At 51.6% G+C, this 18,535-nt stretch overlaps 1 protein-coding gene across 1 annotated transcript in view; it reads left to right on the plus strand.

Moving 5' to 3' along the window:
* The first annotated feature begins 11,000 nt into the window (after positions 1–11,000).
* EYA2 (EYA transcriptional coactivator and phosphatase 2) overlaps positions 11,001–18,535 on the plus strand; it is a 204,184-nt gene continuing 196,649 nt past the window's right edge. The window contains exon 1 of the mRNA XM_029918473.1: positions 11,001–11,069. The gene's annotated coding sequence lies outside the window, so the exon portion shown is untranslated. The remainder of the gene's footprint in view (positions 11,070–18,535) is intronic.

Here is an 18,535-nt window from a genome sequence, read left to right on the forward strand (position 1 = left end):
TGATCCACTCATCAGGTGATGGACATTTAGGCTCCTTCCATGTTTTGGCTCTTGTTGACATTGCTGCTATGAACATTGGGGTACATGTGCTCCTATGCATCAGCACCTCTGTCTCTCTTGGGTAAATCCCCAGCAATGCTATTTTTCTTAACACTGTCATTTAGAAAGGCGCAAACTGGGCCTCTTATGTCCTTCCTCTGTCCCTTCCTTCAAGGTCGTCACGGAAATAACCGAGTCTCCCCTCTCTCGCCAATATATGACATTCCCACGACGTTTCATGTCCCTAGTTTCCAGAAGCTGGAGGAATGAGGCACAGTAGTGCAAGGCGAGAAATGCAGAGGTAAGTGGGATCAGGTGTCTAGGGATTCTGTGACAACATATCGTAACCTTAGTGGCTTGAAACAACAGAAACTTATTCTCGCTGGAGGCGAGAAGCTCAAAAGCAAGGTGTTAGCAAGGCCACGCTCCCTCCACGGCTTTGCCTCTGCCAGCTTCTGGAGGGCTGTGCCAGGCCCTCGGCATTCCTTGGCTCGCAGCCACAACGCTGCAGCCCCCACCGCTGTCCCCACGTGGCCTTCTCCCTGCGCGTCTTCACATGCCCGTCTTCTTCCAAGGACACCAGTCATTGAGGGCCCACCCCCCTCCACTGTGACCGCCTCTTAACTGATTACATGTGCCAAGGACTCTCTTTCCAAAGAAGGTCACATTATGAGAGGCCGGGCTTAGGACTTCTGCGGATCTTTCTGAGGGACGCAATTTAATCCATAACAGAGGCGTATTCAAAACCTCAAGGCGTAGGACAGAAAGATGGCTGGCCGGCCCTGCATCAGCACATCAGTATGGCAAAAAATGCCGTCTGTGAAATCAGAAGGTAAAAGACAAACCGGGAAGCGTATTTGCAGGGCATCTCCCAGCAGAGAGAGGAGGCTGGCTTCCCCGACGTAGAATAGAGTTCCTAGAAATTAACCAGGGGACAGTAACGAGAATCTCTAGGAAAGGTAGATTAAAGATATTAACGGGCAACTCACAGAAAAAGAAACACAGGGGGCTCTTCAATACATGAAAGATGTTCAGTCTCACGTAAGAGGAGAGCTACAGCGTGGAAACTGCCCCCAGAAGGCTGGCGGCGGGTCCCGAGTTTGCTGACGCTCTGCCGGCGGGACTGGGGGGAAGCAGACGCTGTCACTGTTGCTGTGTGTATCCGAACGGTCCTCCTGGAGCTCCTTCCAAGGCCGGCGCGGCAGGGTCGGCCCAGAATACGAACGCACCCACCCCTTGACTTGGTGATCCTGCTCCTAGGAATCCATCACAACCGTCTGTGTGCAGAGTGGCACGTGCAGGTCTGTCATGTGGCATTATTGGGAACAGTCCGGAGGCTCGAGACCTGGCCCCACGGGGTAAGGCTCATCCACGGACTGAAACACGCTGCAGCTGTCAAGTAGAACGCCGATACTCTCTAGACACTAGAGAGTTTGTTTTAATTTTTTAAAAACAAAACAAAAACAGATAGCCTGCTGCTTTTTGTTGGGAAAAAATAGGAGCGGATGATTAAGAATATACATGCGTATTTGCTTCTATTTACACACATTTGGAAGGGAAATGAATGAACGTGGCCATGAGGGGCTAGTGGGATGGAAAAGAGACTTTCCTGTATAATTTTCATTTTTGCATCATGCGGGTGTAGAACCTGTTTTTAGAATTAAACATAGGGGCACCCGGGTGGCTCAGTCCGCTAAGCATCTGACTCTTGGTCTCAGCCCATGTCTTGATCTCAGGGTCACGAGGTTAAGCCCCACATTGGGCTCCATGCTGGGCATGAAGCTTCTTTTTCTAAAAAATTGCAAGACCTTGGTAGGGGAAAGCTTACCGTGGCTTCCTGTACATAGTTGTTTTGTATGTCCTGATACCTTTATTTTTATTCTGGAAGAGAGTGTGTGCCATAGGCTACCTGAGACCAGTCCATAAGTGCAGGTCACTTTGTGGCCCCTGGTGGATAGATGAGCAGGGCGTGGGGACCGCTGTGTCTTGGGCAAGGAAATGGGCCACCTTCAGCCAAAGCCATTGTCCTTGATTATAGCCAAGAAGTGCCTCAGAGAGGTAGCCTCTTACCCCACCTGGCTGTCCGAGGTCGAGTCTGCTGGCACATATGATGATCTGAATTCAGCGAAGTGTGGGAACAGGGCCGGCACCACGTGCTTGGTTGGAAAAGGCTGACGCCTCCTGCCTCCAGCAGGACAAAACCACCCAGGTGCTGGTGTGCCGAGGGCTTTGAACAAGGACAGGTGCTCAGTGAAGGGCGGGACACAGGAGCCCTCCTGGGATGTCCCGCTGCCGCCGGGTGGCGGGGGAGGCGGCGTGGTGCTGTATGTTCTGAGCGGAATTCACGGCTTGCCTGAACTCTAACTGAACACGTGCCCTTGGACAAGTCACTTACCTCTTTTTTTAATTTTTTAAAAAAATTTTTAATGTTTTATTTATTTCTGAGACAGAGATTGTGAGTGGCAGAAGGACAGAAAGAGAGAGAGAGACAGAATTGGAAGCAGGCTCCAGGCTCTGAACCGTCCACACAGAGCCCAACGCGGGGCTCAAACTCACGAGCTGTGAGATCATGACCCGAGCCGAAGTCAGACACTTAACAGACTGAGCCACCCAGGCGCCCCACCCTCTTCAAGTGCTAGGTTTTGTCATCTGTATAATGGGTATGTTGATAGTGCCTCTCTGCTAGATCAGATGCGGTAAAGGAGTGCAGTGCACAGCACACAGTAAGATTTTAAGCAAGAGAACACTTACAGTTGCTACAAATAATCTGAACAGGTGATACTTAGGTCACATCCGCGATGGGGTGGACACTGTTCACATATAGTTCCCTCCTGTGACTCTTGGAAGTGAATACTTTAATTATCCCCCCTTTACAGAGCACTAAACTGAGGGATAGAGTTTACATATCTTGTCTGAGATCGCACGGCTCTGTAGTGGAGACAGGGGGTGGGGGTGGGGGGGATTTGAACCCAGGTGCTCCAGCTCAGAGATCCCTCCCCCCGGCTCCATCGTTCTGTGGAGCGAGTTCAGGGACGGAAGTTTGAATGAATGGAAAGACAGGAGCCCCAAACCCTCAGCGAAAGTCTGCGGAGGGCATAAGTCTCTGATTGTTCCCAAGAGTGCTTTGGCCACTCTGAAACTTCACGGGCTCTGTTTTTGTCAGATAAAAATGAGGACAGTAGTAAACATTTGCCGTTTATCGAGTGCCTGCCTGGTGCCAAACACAGTGAAGAGCACCTTACGAATCTCATTCCCCTCCCCCCACCGCCCCCTGTTGAGCCCCGTGCAGTCAGAATGGCTGTCCCCATTTTGTAGATGAGAAGACTGAGGTTCAGAGAGCTTCAGAATCCTAGGCAGCCGGTAAGTGCCACGGACAGAATTGGAAGCCATGTCTCGTGGATCCCAGAATCCGGGTCTGTGATTATGCCCTTGGCCATGCCCTCGGAGGGGAGGTCTGTCTCCAGGACAGGGGCTCTTTCTTGGAGGCCGTCTGCCGCATCTCTGGGCACGTAAAATCCTAGTGCTTGGGGTGGTGATGTCACATTTGCTGGTGGGAAATTGACCTCGGTTGTGTCGGGGTCCCCCTCACCGCCTCGGCAAGGTCAGGATGTGGACGGGACGGTGGGGGGCTTTCAGGGACTGTTTCGTGGAAAGGGCTCCAGGAGGCTGGGTGGCCCGGAAGTGGCAGGGGCCCCCCCTCTGCACTACAAGCAAATTCTTCCCTCCAACAAGAGTGCATTGTGTTCTGGCCCTGCTCTCCCTCCCAGGCTACTTTAAATGCGGGTCCTGCTGCCAACAGCTATGTTTAGCAGAGGCCAACTCTCATGAAACATGGGGGGAAATGGCAAAATGGAGACATTGTTGCATTTGGTTTGGAGGCAGGCTCGGGACCTGTGGGGTGGAAGAGGCCTGGAGACGTGCTCTGCCGTCACACATCAGTCATACCAAAAAGGAAATAATAATGATAATAATAATAAAGTCACTTAAAGTCTCTTCTTAAAGCTGGAAGGAAGAGGAGCACCTGAGTGGCTCAGTTGGTTAAGCATCTGACTTCGGCTGAAGTCATGATCTCGCAGTTCGTGGGTTCGGGCCCCAGCATGGGCTTCTGTGCTGACAGCTCAGAGCCTGGAGCCTGTTTCAGATTCTGTGTCTCCCTCTCTTTCTGCCCCTCTCCCACTCATGCTCCATCCTCTCTGTCTGAAAAATAAATAAACTATAAATTTTTTTTTTTAAGTTGGAAGGAAGGGAGGGCTGGCGAAATGAACGCTCGGAGGGGCAGGGTCTCGTAGTCCTGCAGACCCTCGTGGGAAGGAGCTGGGAGAGATTTGGAGAAGAAAATCGCCTTTGGAGGCTGGGAGGAACCCAATGAGGTTGGTGGGGTGATCGTTAGTGAAGGATAGCAGGAGAGTAATTTTGTGGGGTGAGAGTGTAATGGAGAAGAGACCTTTTTTTTTTTTGAGGAGATTGGAGTTCTCAGGAATGAACCAGGCCCATAGGATGAAAGGGCAAAGGGACAGTTCCAACTAGTTAGAGCTTCTGGTGTCGTAAGGAGATTGCTTAGTGTGGTAGTGAGTGGACTGTCCCTAGGAGCATGCAAGCAGACCCTGGGTGATGTTACAGGGATGCCACCTTTAAGCTCGGACGCAGGACTTGAGCTGAGGTTCACAGGCGCGAGTTCAAGCGTCAGCCGAGAGAGCACTGAGTGGTGAGGTTTTAGTCCAGAAAGCACACTTGATGTTTATCCAAAGGACTGTCCTTTGAGACTGCGCCTTCCCCCCACATTTGGGTGTTCAGTGTCCCTTATAAAATTACCAGTTCATGGAATGTGAACGTCGGGAAATACCAGGATGAGATAATATGCGAGTCTTTTCCACTGCTAAGATTCTGTGATTTGAAGAAAATATGCTTCTGATTTGGATGAAACAGGATAGGACAGCGAGTGTAGAATCAAGCCCGAAGCTGACGCATCCAGGAATGGCCGTGTCAGCAAATTAGTTAGAGACGTGGGGATCGTTACCAGAAAACACAGCTAAAAAACCTGATGGTGGTTGTCCCTTGAGACCGGGGACGGAGGTGACATTTTCCTCTTAAACATCCATTCTGTATTATTATGTGAATTTTAAAGCTATGTGCATGTGTTGTATGATCTTAGATCAAAATAAAACACCTTACAACTAAAAGACAAATGAGTATTAAGAGGCCACGGATGGGGTTCTGTGGGGCTCAGATTTTTGTGCTTCATGGATCCCATCTTCAAGAGGAGGAAACAGGCTCGGAGAGGGGAGGTGACTTGTTTGCTCCCAGCGAGAGTGACTGTCAGGTTTTATGACTCGAGAAGCCAGGTCAGACTCCTACATGTGATGCCCATGGGTCCCCTTCCCCGGGGGAGGCATCTGTGAGGTTTGGAGAGAGGGAAAGCATGGGGAGGTGGGTGACACTTCAGAAAAGACCGGAAGGCACCTGGAAGAGAGGTGATGACCGAGAAGGAGGTTATGGTTGGTTTCCAGGTGGTCCATTGGGAGAAATTCTGCAGAGAAGGCACGGAGCTGACAGACAGTCACGCGGGACACTTTTGTCCTCTTCTGTACCCACTTGGGCCTTGATGGGAGAAAAGCAGCGTTGAGAGAAAGCAAACTGTCTTCGAGAGTCTCTTCTGTGCCAGGCCCTGTGCCAGGCGCCTATGTAACTCACACCTTGCCGTCCTCCCCACGACCTTGAGAAATAACAGTATTCACTGGAGAGCTTACAGTGGGGTTTCTCGGCCTTGTGCTGCTGATGTTGGGGGCCGGGTAATTCTCTGTGGGGGCAGGGGCTGAGCAGCGTGGGATGTTTAGCAGCGTCCCTGGCCTCTGTCCACCGGATGCCAGAAGTACCCCCCCCCCCGCCCTCCCCAAGTTGTGACAGCCAAAGATGTGTCCAGACATTGTCCAGTGTCTCCAAGGAGGCAAGGCCACTGGCCTCCCACGACTGGGCACGTCATATATATTGTCTTTAACCACCTCGCCAACCAGCCATCATGATGTGTCCATTTTATAGATGAAAGAACTGAGGCTGAGAGCAGAGGAGAGATTCGCCCAGGGTCACATAGTTTTTAGTCGCAGAGCTGAGAGTTGAGCCAAGTGTTTTCAACACTGGCCTTAGAAAACCAGCTGATGGGGGCCCCTGGGTGCTTTGTCAGTTGAGCATCCAACTTTGGCTCAGGTCATGATCTCACAGTTTGTGAGTTCAAGCCCTGGGTCGGGCTGTGTGCTGACAGCTTGGAGCCTGAAGCTGCTTCAGATTCTGTGTCTCCCTCTCTCTCTGCCTCTCCCCTGCTCACACTCTCTCTCTCTCCAAAATAAATAAACATTAAAAATGTTTTAATAATAAAAAGAAAGAAAGAAAACCAGGTGATACAAATCTGGGTCTGGACTTGACCCCAAATTTACCCCAAGCTGGAACTAAAAATGCAAATTGGATCTTTTTTAAAAAAGTGTTTTTAATGTTTGTTCAATTTTTGAGACAGAGAAAGAGTGGGTGAGGGGCAGAGAGAGGGAAACAGAATCTGAAACAGGCTCCAGGCTCCGAGCTGTCAGCACAGAGCCCAATGTGGGGCTTGAACCCGCAAACCGTGAGATCATGACCTGAGCTGAAGTCAGAAGCTTAACCAACAGGTGCCCCGCAAACTGGATCTTTCCGTAACGGCAGTGGACATCTTAGAGGAGGGAATGGTGTTTCGTTTCGTTTTTAAAAGTAGCACCGGATGCAGATGAGGGTGTGCAGCGTCGAGAACCCGGTTCATTGCTGATGAGAAGGCAGAATGGCGCGGCCGCTTGAAAGACCGGCCGGTGCTCTCTGTAAAACTAAACGTTCTCCTGCCCTACAACCCCAGCACGCGGGCTCCCTGATACTTACCCAGAGGAGGTGCGGACTTGGGTCCACGTAAAACCCGCACTTGGACGTTTTAGCAGCTGCGTTTATGATCGCCAGAGCTTCATGCATCCAAGATGGCCTTGAGCAGGTCAGTGGATCAATGATGCCGGGAGTATTGTTTTGCACTAAAGAGAAAGGAGCTCTCAAGCCGTGAAAAGACACGGAGGAACCTTAAGTGCATGTTCCCAAGGGAACGGAGCCGATCACAGTGTGTGATTCCAGCCACGTGTCGTTGTGGCAAAGGCAGAACTGTGGAGACATAGGACGTCTGGTTTGGGGGTCAGGGAAGAGGGAGGGATGGATGGGCAGAGCACAGGGATGATCTCAGGAAAATGACACGACCCTGTGTGATCCTGGAGTGGCGGGTATGTGTCATTATACGTTTCTCCAAACCCATGAGACGTGAAGCACCGAGAGTGAGCCCTAACGTCCCCTCTGGACTTCGGGTGATGACAGTGTGTTAATGTGGTTCATTCATTGTTTAAAATGCACCCCTCTGGTGTGGGGGGAGTTGATGATGGGGGAGGCTATGCCCGTGTCAGGGCAGGGGCTGTATGGGGAAATGTCTGCACCTTCCTCTCAATTTTGCTGTGAACCTGAAACTTCTCTGAAAAAATTAAATAGGCTGGTGGTGTGGGGGCTGAAAGCATGGCGTCTGGGCCAGATGCCTTTATTCATTCCGCTTCCCAGCTTGGAAACCCCCGGTGCGTGAATTCACGTCTCCGGGCCTTGGTTTTCTCCTCCATAAAATGGGGCTTGTGGTAGTAACTCTTCGTCGGGATGCTGTGGGGACTAAATGAGATAGTGTGCGTAACACAGGGCCTGGCAGGTAGCTGGTTCGTGTCGGTAAACAGGGGCTCATATTCATACTACTTACAGGCTTTTAAATCTGTGTCACATACTCGGAGCTCAGGCCCCAGCAGCGAGTTCCAGGGCTTTGCTTCTGAAGTGGCTGACTCTGCCTCTTTGCTGTTGAGCCCTGGGGTTTGCAATTTGGGTCGATTTTTCGCTGACCACTGAGCAATCATCTCCTGGCTGCAGGAGTAGCCAGGTTTGGCTCAAGTGTCCTGAGGAGGAGCCGTCCACGCTGATCAAGCATTCGGCTTCCCCACCAATGGGAGTCTCCGGAGAACGATGGAAACGTCTTTGCACATGGAAGAGATTAATTCGTGTGGCCACAAATAGCTCGAACGCCCTGTCTTAGCGCCGTCATCTCCTATCCCCTGAAATTCACTCAGGGCACTGGCTTGGCAGACGGAAGTGCCACCAGGCTGCCTTAAGTGCCCAGCATGCTTCGCTGGGGACCTCTCAGGGATGGTGGGGGACAGGAGGAGACTCAGTGGCCTGATTGTTTCTAATTTCACCCCTCCACGCGCACCAGAGCCTACTTCTGCCCTCCCACACGTCCGCCAAATGGAATTATTGCATGGCTCCCTGAATTCCCAGCCCCAGGCCTTTGTCCGCCTACTTCCCGGACTCGGTATACACACCCGCTCCTTATCCCCGTCTCTACACGGGCTAAATACCAGGTTCAAGGCTGGTGCCACCACTTCTGCCCCCCACTAGCAGTCCTTGTGTGGTTTTATTTATTTTTTAATTTTTTTTAATGTTTTATTTATTTTTGATACAGAGAAAGACAGAGCATGAGAGGGGCAGGGGCACAGAGAGAAGGAGAGAACCAGAAGCAAGCTTCAGGCTCTGAGCTAACCGCCAGCACAGAGCCTGACGCAGGGCTCGAACCCACGAACGTGAGGTCTGACCTGAGCCGAAGTCGGAGGCTTAACCGACTGAGCCACCCAGGCGCCCCCCTGTGTGGTTTTAGAGGGCGCAGGATCTGGACCGGAGTTGAAGCCTCAGCTCTGCTAAAGACAGATAAAGGGCTTACTCTCCATCAACCTCAGTTTCTGCCCCAGTAAAATGGGAAGGCTGATGGGCACCTTTGGCATAGGATCCCCTGGATGGGACGAGGCAGGCTGGGACTCGGCACCGCGCTCGCAGTGGGTCCTGGGAGAGACCGCACCAGCCAGCTGAGGCAGAGGGGAGCATCTCAAGAGGCGGAGGACACAGGGAGTGCCCAGGGGTCCCCGGGCACCACTGGCTGGCAGGACACACCTCCAGGAATTGGGCTGCTCAGGAGATAATGCACCCGCATGGATTTAGGCAGTGACATTGGCAAGACGGGCTTGGGTTCAGCTCCCGCGCCCCTAGTCCCGCAAGGCTCCTCCTTCCCAAAAGCTCCTTTAAAGTCACAGGATTGACTCTCACGGGTCCAGTTTGTGTATGAGCTTGTACTGGAACCAGTCATGATGGCCAGGGACGGGACAAGGCTCTGATTGGCCAGGCTTGTACCATGTGCCCACCCCTTCATAAAGGACGCTATGGGACCTGGGAGCGGTCTGTTCCATCCAAATGGTGCGGACGGAGAGTGAGGTGGGTGGGAGTGGTTCTCCACGGGAGTCAGGGTGTTCTTCGAGAAGACAAGATGGGTGCTGGGCAGTTACAGACAACAGGCATCCACCAGACCCTCAAAGAAGGTGGGTCATTTGAGGCTGACTGTGTAGACTGAATGAGAGTTCGTCAGGTAGGATGGAGGGACTGGTGTGAGAGGAAGGGAATCCCGGGCAGAGGCAACGGCGGGCGCAAAGGCCCAGACGCATGGAGTGACGTGTTTCGGAAACACAAGGGAGCTCGCCTGAGTGGAGCACAGGGGCGCTGGGCTGGACGGTGGGTAACTGGACAAGGGTGGAGAGTCGAGCAGGGTCCTTGGATGTGAAGTGATTCAAAGAGGAAAGGGCTATGGTTCAACTTGTGTGTAAAACTCATTCGTGCATCCAACACGCAGGTACTGAGCGCCTACTGTGAGAGTAAACTTAAGTCCCTGGTGATGATCTACTCACGAGCAGCAAGGGGAGACCAGAGCGGAAACGCTGAGCCTGAGGACAGGGAGGCGGGTGGGGAGGCTGTCGCACCGGCCCGGGCGGGAGAGGGTAAGACTCGATGGGGAAGGAACACATCTCCCCCACAGCATCTCTGCTCAAAGCCAAATCTGTGCTAAGTAGCTAGAGTGGGTGCTTGAGGCAGAATTTCAAGCTCTTGTTGATTGCGCCTTCAGGGCCGCCTGCGGGGAACAACTTTGTAGCATCTGTTGCAGAAGCTGCCACCCCCAGAATTCACCGAGATGTGAACCCTCGGTGCCCGCGCACCCCTGGCTGGCCTCGGTCTCCGCTACTAGATAGCTTCATGACAGCACCTGCCTCATGGGGCCACACCAGCAGAGTGCTTGGCACCTAGGAAATGCCCAATAAACGGCAGTGTTATTAATTCTTAGTGTGACCACGACTGTCTCCAAGGCAGATCGCCTCCGGATAATCATTGTCCTTTCTTGGAAAACGGGACCATGACATCATGTACCTTGGTGCAGAGGTGAACCGCTTAGTGACCCTGTGACCCTGGGAGAACGATGTCCCCTCTTGGTGCCTCAGATTCCTCATCTGAAAAAACCAGGGCTGATATTAGTACTTGCTTCCAGGGCTGCTGTATGAATTAAATAAATGAGGCTCAGCATCCCTGGCCCATAGGACGGTCTCAGTCTCTGTCCAATAAGTAAATAGGAGGAGAAGGAGTATATTTTGACCGAGTGGAAGTGATAATTAAATAAAGTTATGACATAACAAAGGCTTATTAAGTGGTGGCTATTGTTGGTATCTTCGTTTTCCCATAGGATACTTTGAGGGGAAATGACAGCATTTCATTTGGGGGAACAAAAGGAGCACCATTTCCTCCCACAAAGGCGGATGCCTCTCTCCCAGAACACACGGATATTAAATACTGCTCCGTGGGTGGGGCGGAAAGGCATCAGTTAGGGAAAACTGCTCCAGAGTCTGTTCACGCAGGATGGGAGAATGAAGCGGGTCCCTCCCACTGACCCATTTCTCCCTGGAGAACCGCAGGGGCGTCCCCCGGCCCTGGACTGTCGCTCTCCAAATGCAGGTCTAGCTGCCTTTCAGTTTCCTGTCGTGCCTGGAATAATTTGTGGCTCCATTTACGAGAGTGCAGCTCTTGTGATCAACCCCAATCGGGTCCCGGAAGCGGTGATGTCTGGAAGGCAGTTTGAAAAGGTCAGTCGAGGGCAAAGTCCAAAGTGATTTTAAGTGGCCCAGCTTAGCGTCAGGCCGAACGGGGAGCCCCTTTAATTTATGACAGTCTTGCCCTGTGAAGAAAACAACAACACTGCTTCGGGGAGGTTTGATGGCAAAGTAATAAACCCCTTTGTGTCTATGAAAGGTACAGACATACCCCGCTCATGTTTTCAAGGGGCGAACCCCTTTGGCAGTTGGGGTATTGGGGTGAACTCATGTACAGGAACCTATAGGAAGAACTTCATCGGGAATAGGGATTTTATAACTATGACAGATGTTTAATTTACAGTGATTTGGTCCGGGACTGCCTGACGTCCCAACTTCTAAAGCTGTGTGACTTTGAGCAAGTTACTTTCCCTCTCTGTGCCTCAGCTGTACAACAGAAAGAATACTAGTACTAGTTTCTAGGATTGTTCTAAGAATTAAATGGATGGCTACATGGAAGGCAGCTAGAACAGTGCCCGGAACGGTGGACACACTCGGTAAGAGCGCCTTACTTTTACCTTATACAGACTTTGTTTTGGGGGTTGGTGCTAATTTTCTGCCTGGCATACAGGAAAGTGTCGAGAATGGCCTTGTGGTTTGCGACAGAAACCTATAATTGCCTGTTTCTCCTTGGTGCTTTAGCAGCTAGTCCAATGCACACATTTCATCAGGACTTGATTTTTTCTTTCTTTTTTAAATCCAACCTTTGAGGACATGCTTCCAGCAAGGCATTTTGGAATTCTTGAATTCCAGAGATTTTTCTGGCCACATCAGCTAACAGACAAACTCTTCAAAACCCAGAGAAGCCTGCAAACCACTGGCTGGAAAATCGACTCATTCATTCATTCATCCTGCAAATATTTCTTGTGGGCTTAATGTTTGCCAGGTCTGTGTGGCAGCCTGAGGGACCAGGGGCGCGTGACGTCATCAAGCTGGCTCTTTGGGGGAACCAGGCCCCGATTCAGGGGCTGTTCATCCACCCATCTGTTTCATCGGCCTCACAATCCTGTGAGAGCGATACAGTGTTCATCCCATTTTACAGATGAAGAAATGGAGGCACAGAGAGGTTATGGTAACCCCGAAGGGCACAGAGCTGGTAAACAGAGTCCAGACTCAGACCTGGGCAGACAGGCTCCCTCGCCTGGACTCCTCTCCTTTTTCCTGCAGCTTTTGAATTTGGGAAAATGTCCCACCTCTGGTAAATTCGCCATACCCCTGTCACGTGAGCTCTTAAGTTTGCCACATTGGCTTTAGCTCTTTCTCTATAAGATTCTGTTGAGCCCTTTGCTTGCAGATAGCCTGACTCTTCACCCCTAAATATCTCAGCAGAGATAGTAATTATCTATTGCCTTGTAACGAATCACCCCAACATTCGATGGCTTAAATAAACAAATATTTTCTTCGACCACAGGGCTGTGGGTCAGGAATCTGGAGGTAGCCTCGCTGGGTCCTCGGCTTCAGGGTCTGTCACGGGGCTGGAATCCAGGTGTCAGCCGGGGCTGCTCTCATGTTAGACATCACCATACTCGCTCGTGGGCCTGTGGGCAGGAGGCCTGGGCTCCATTCCCCATGGGCCTCTTCACAGGGCTGCTCATGACACCTGGCTGGCTTTCCCCAAAGCAAGTGAGAGAGAAAGAGAGAGAAGGAAAGAGAGGAGGGAGGAGGTGCCAAAACCACCAGGTGGAAAGCACCGTCTTTTATAACCTAAACTCAGAAGCGCTGTATCACTTCAGGCGTATCCTCCTGGTTCCGAGGACCAACCTCGTACCGTGTGGGAGGAGGCCTCCTAGCCTCCCAGGGGCGTGAAGACCAGGAAGCAGATCGGCAGGGCCCCCTGGATGCTGGCTGAGCACAGGGGGTCTGTCCTACACGACCCCGGTACCCTGATCACACTCAGGACGTTTGTTACCGACACCGTACGACTGGCCGACTTACTGCACGCCCGGCTCTCCGGCTGCTCCACACCGTCCTTTGCTCTGATCGTTTATTGAGTCCAGGACCCTGCCCTGCACTTCCTAGTCCTGTTCCCGTAGTTCCCTTTCATCTGGGGCGGTTCCTCAGTTATTTATTCGTCAGCATGTTTTGCCTTGTCTTTCAAAACACTGGCTTTTTTTTTTTTAAGAACCCAGGCCAGTTATTTTGCAGAACATTCTCAGTTTGGACTTATTTGATGTTTCCTTGTGATTATTCAGGTTAAACATTTGTGGTCGGGAATCTTGTGTGCGTGGGTGGCACTATAGACTCTTCCCCTTGCAATCACCGCCCTGTCCCACTCATTGAGGAAGCCGGTCCTAGAAGGGATGACTGCTCAGTGTGATGGGGGATGCACATAGCTAGGGGACATGCAGGTCCCACAGGGCGCCTGTCGGGACATCCAACCTCATTGGCCACAGGGCATCTAACCAGGGTTGGTTGGGGGCAGGGCAGGGAAGATTTTGGAGACTTGGGAAGGCTATTCATTGGTCAGGGCACCAGTGTGTAGATGAGTGGGTGTGGCCCAGAAAAAAAAGGAGGGGGAGTATTCTCCGGGGACCGGGGGGAGGGGGGACAGCATGTGTGACAGCCCAGAGATGAAGCCCAGCCAACTGGCAGAACTGAAGGAAGTTCTGAGAGAACAGGGGGCAGAGGCACAGAGATGTCATTGGGGGGTGTGGCTGGGAGGGGGCCTGGTAAGTCACGTGGATCAGGCATGATCTTAGCTGTGGGCAACAGCATCCAGTTCAGCTACTTTAAACAGAAGTGGGGGGAGGGCCAAGGAGAGGGCATGGTGGCCGCATGGCACCTGGACCACACCTGGGGGCTGCTCCACCTGACGGTGTCTGCCACCACAGGGCCCAGACTCTACGGACCCCTTCCTGCCCCTGGCAAGGATGTGGCTGCCAGAATGTCTGCCCTTTCGCTGCTTCTGGAAGCTTCTGCCTTTGCTACCACTGAGATGGATTCTGTGTGGCATATCACTTCCTTGGAATCATCGGCTTTCAACCTAAGATTCAGGAGGAGGAATGGGATTGGTCCGTGCCAGTTCCCACGTCTGCAGCCTAGTCGCAAGGGAGGCTGAGAAAGCAGATTCCTGGCATCCAGAGCTGGGGCCTCTAATGTCAGAACTCCCCCAAAGGGGAGGGGTGTTCAGAGGGAGCGGCAGCCAACAGAGGGGAGAGTTGTCCGCTGGATATAGTGCAGAGTTCGAGCATCATCTGTGAACAACAGGGCACCTGGGAAGGATTCAACACAAAGTGTGCAGTGGTCAGACTTTTAGAGGGGACAGAAGAGAGAGAGAGAAGGACAGCCATAGGCTGTGGGTCATCCCAGCACTTCCTGGAGTGTGTCCTAAACTAGGTTTTGGTCTTGGGGTGGACAGGAGGGACGGATGGAAGAGAAATCTCAAAGATGGAGCCCCCCTCATATGGGAGAAGTGAGAGGGAGCCAGGGAAGGGCCAGTGATCAGACTTAGGAACCCAAGAGTGCTAGGAGGTCAGTGGGGTTATGGAGGTGGGGGCTGTGGTCTGAATTCTGGACCTCAGCTTTTGGTGTTTCAGGCAGGAAGTCAAATCATGCGGTTCAGATTCTGCCTCTCTGAGGAGGGGCTATTGGCAGAGGGTTAAGACCCTGTAGCCCAGTGCCTGGGTTTAAGTTCAGTGCTGCTGAGCTGGGCAGGTTGTTTGAAGCATCAATTTCTCCATCACTAAGAAGCACACTGCCAGTACCTACCTCCCAGGGTTGTTGGGAAGAGAAACCAGTTCGTTGGGTTCTTGTAGACCTACCACTCCAGGCCAGGCCCTGAAGACTGGGGTTTGGGGTCCACTGACATTCCATCTTCTTCCTTCGGTAACTTGCCTTGATGTCCCTTCGAGGAGCCCCTCACCCACCGTCAGCCCGCATGCTTTCGCCTCTGTTCTGATTCTGTACTGGGCTGTTTCGTTACTTTGAAATCCAGAATAACGTGGGCTTTGTACAACAGTACGGTGTTGGTGGATTTCGTTATTTTATCCATTACCGCAGAGTTGCGTGAGGAGCTTACACATCTGTCCCCGCCCCCACCCCCCACCCGCCCCCATCCCCGCCTGCCTCTGGGCTGTAAGTTGCCGGCCCAGGTCCACTCCACATTCTGGACGTGAAAGTGCCTTGTCCTTTTGAGAGACACTCTTTCCCCACTGTGGGTTCACCTGGTTCAGGAGGGGCCAGCTCCCCTTTCCCCGCCCTCCACCAGGGGCAGACTTGTGACTCAGATTTGGCCAAGGAATGCGCAGCATCACCTTGGTGATAGTGATTGGTCCAGGGATGGCACATGACCCAGGCTGGGCCAATCTGAATAATTCCTGAGTTTTAGATGGTACCACTGGGGAAAAAACGTACAGTAGCCCCCAGCCCCCATCCCGAATTCATAATTTCACTTTCCTGGGTTTCAGCTACTTGCCATCACCCGTGGGAAAGCAGATGATTCTCTCTGAATAGTGGCAGAAGGTCAATAGCAGCCCAAGGTTGTGTCAAAGCACCTGAGGTCCTTCCCCTCACTTTATCTCATGAGGTAGGCATTTCACCATCGCACGTCATTACAAGAAGAGGAAGGGTGAGTACAGGACAATAAGATAGTTAGGGAAAGACACCACATTCACATAACTTTATTATTCCAGTGTATTGTAATGGTTCTATTTTATTGTTAGTTCTTCTCTGTGTCTAATTTCTAAGTTAAACTTTTTCATAGGTATGTATGTTTAGGAAAAAACATAGTCTATATAGGGTTCAGTACTACCCACTGCTTCCGGCAGCCTCTGAGGGTCTTGGAATGCATTCCTCCCACCCCGTGGATAAGGGGGCTATTGGACTGTCTTACCCCTGGGCTTGAAAAGCTAGCAGGTGCACACCGAATGCACCAAAAACTATCTGCCAACAAGTTGGGGGAGAGAATGCCTGAAAATGAAGCCAACATGGAAGAAAGCAAAAATGAGAGAGAGACAGAGAGAGAAGGGGGGGTAATGACTTTATTATGTTTTAAATCCCTTGATCAAGCTGTGTCTGAAGCTAGCTACTCCTAAGATCCAGTTATGCAAGTCAATAAAGTTTCCCTTTTTACTTAAACCAATTTGAGCTAAATTTCCTGTCATTTGCATCGGGAAGGGTTCTGACAAATACATGAATCTTTCGGGGAAAGAGAATGATTTACCTTAAAGTGTTTGCAGCAGAAGCTTGCTATGTGAAAGCAGGGCTGCTATTCTTAGAAATCAGAGTTCTTTGCTTTCTGCTCTAGATTTGTAAAAGAAGGAGCAAGAATGACTCTAGGTTTCATACCGTCCCGAATGGCTTTGCCTGTCCCCAGGAAGCTCATGCCCCAGGTCTGCTTATTATTGTGGTAAGTCACTTAACATCTCAGGTCTGTTTCCTCACCTGTAAGATGGATATATTATTAAGACCCAACATTTGAGGGGAGAATAAAATAAGATAGTGTATTGATAAGCATAGGGACAGCACTGGTGTATATAGTAAGTGTTCAATAAAACTTACCCATTCATAACTGTTATTAGAGGAAGGACCTACCATGTGGCCAGTGTCATGCGAGGACCCAGGAGAAGATCACGGGAGAAGAGGGATGTGCTTGTCCCACTATCTCAGAAGTCTTCACGAGGGAGGAGAGACTTGATCTGGCCTTTCAAGGATGCACCCAAAATTTAAAACGTAAATAAATAAATACAGGGTTTCGTAGACCGAATGGGCAGAGACACCCATCAACAGTGTAACAATACAGTGTAATAGGTAACATTTATTGAACACCTGCTGTGTACCGGGGTAGTCGGAAGTGCTTTCCGCCCCTCTGATAATCGTCACAGCACTTGAGGTGGGCACCATGATGAGTGAGGACGCAAAAACATAGGTTAAATCATCTGTCCCGGATCACATTGGTCCGAAGTGGCAACCCAGGGTTCAAACCCCCCGGGGCATCTCCATCCAGAGCCCACCTTCCTAACTGTTCTGCTAATACTACTATTACTAATAAAAAATATGTGTAAATAGCAGAAAACATCAGTTACTGAGCTCACACAGCTTATAGGCACAGGGACAAAACTTGAAAGGTGCTAAGGATATAAACGAAAAGACACAAGGATCTGGCCCTCAAGGGGTTAAACGCTCTGTTCTGTGGTCTGTGGTCATGGTAGGGGCCCGGCAGAGGACTCTTTGAGGGGAAGGCGACAGGCAGCTGGTGGCCTGGGGGAGGGGGGCGGTGGCCAGCTGTCTCCCACTGACCAAGCCTCCCGGGTGGGCGAGGCCCCAACAGCTGCGGGAGGGGACCGGCGCCTGGCGGCTCCTGGGGCTGCAGGGCGAGCCGGTGACCCCGAGGTGACCGATGTGCCTGCCGGCTCCTCGGCCTCCTGACCGGCCATCTGTCTCGCCGCCTGGAGTGCTCGTCCCCTCTGCTGTCAGAGGGGAGACAGCCTCAGGAGGGACCACAGGAACTGAGTCAGGGACCCCAATCTTTCAAAAGCCCGGAGCCTGATGGCTGCCAGGGTGTATTTGGTGGAGAAGGCTGGTCGGTGGGAGAGCTGGGACCAGGTTCGGATCTGGGCTCTGCCACTAAGAGCCACCTGTCTTCGGGGAGGCCACCCCAGCATCACATGTGCCTTATGTGAGGTGGGGTGGGCACAGATTCCAAGGAGGGACTGGAAGGATTTAATGAGATGATAGAGGCTGTGCACAAGGTCAAGAACCAAGGCCCGCATCCCGGCCCTGCCTCTTCCCCTTCTTCGCTGTGTGGCCTGGGCAGCCTCTTTAATCTTTCTGGAGCTCAGTTTCTCAATCCCTAAAGTAGGGTGATAATATCTACTTCTTGGGTTATGGTGAGAAAATTAATGAGAAAGCATCCTGAACCCTTTGGTAAGGGCTTAGTAAGCAAGGCAGTTTAACATGGTGGTGGGGGAAAGGCTCCGGCACCTGCCAGCCCGGCAGGCCTGGAGCAAGTTACTTCCGCTCTCTGTGCCTCTGTGCTCCCAGCCCCTGCGTGAAAGGCTTGTCATTAGTAAGGAGCTTAGTGGTGGGAACATGGTAGACATCTCGCCTCTTAACGTTCTGAAGCTGTGTGTTGACCTCAAAGTGATTATTCCTAAAGTTATTAATTTTTTTAATAGTTCATTGTCAAATTGGTTTCCATACAACACCCAGTGCTCTTCCCCACAAGTGCCCTCCTCCATCACCACCACCTCTATTCCCCCCTTCCCCTTCCCCTTCAACCCTCAGTTCATTTTCAGTATTCAATGGTCTCTCAAGTTTTGCATCCCTCTCTCTCCCCAACTCTCTTTCCCTCTTCCCCTCCCCCTGGTCCTCCATTAGGTTTCTCCTGTTCTCCTGTTAGACCTATGAGTGCAAACATATGGTATCTGTCCTTCTCTGCCTGACTTATTTCGCTTAGCATGACACCCTCGAGGTCCATCCACTTTCCTACAAATGGCCATATTTCATTCTTTCTCATTGCC

The sequence above is a fragment of the Suricata suricatta genome, chromosome 12 (assembly GCF_006229205.1).
Source record: "Suricata suricatta isolate VVHF042 chromosome 12, meerkat_22Aug2017_6uvM2_HiC, whole genome shotgun sequence".
Classification (NCBI taxonomy): Eukaryota; Metazoa; Chordata; class Mammalia; order Carnivora; family Herpestidae; genus Suricata; species Suricata suricatta.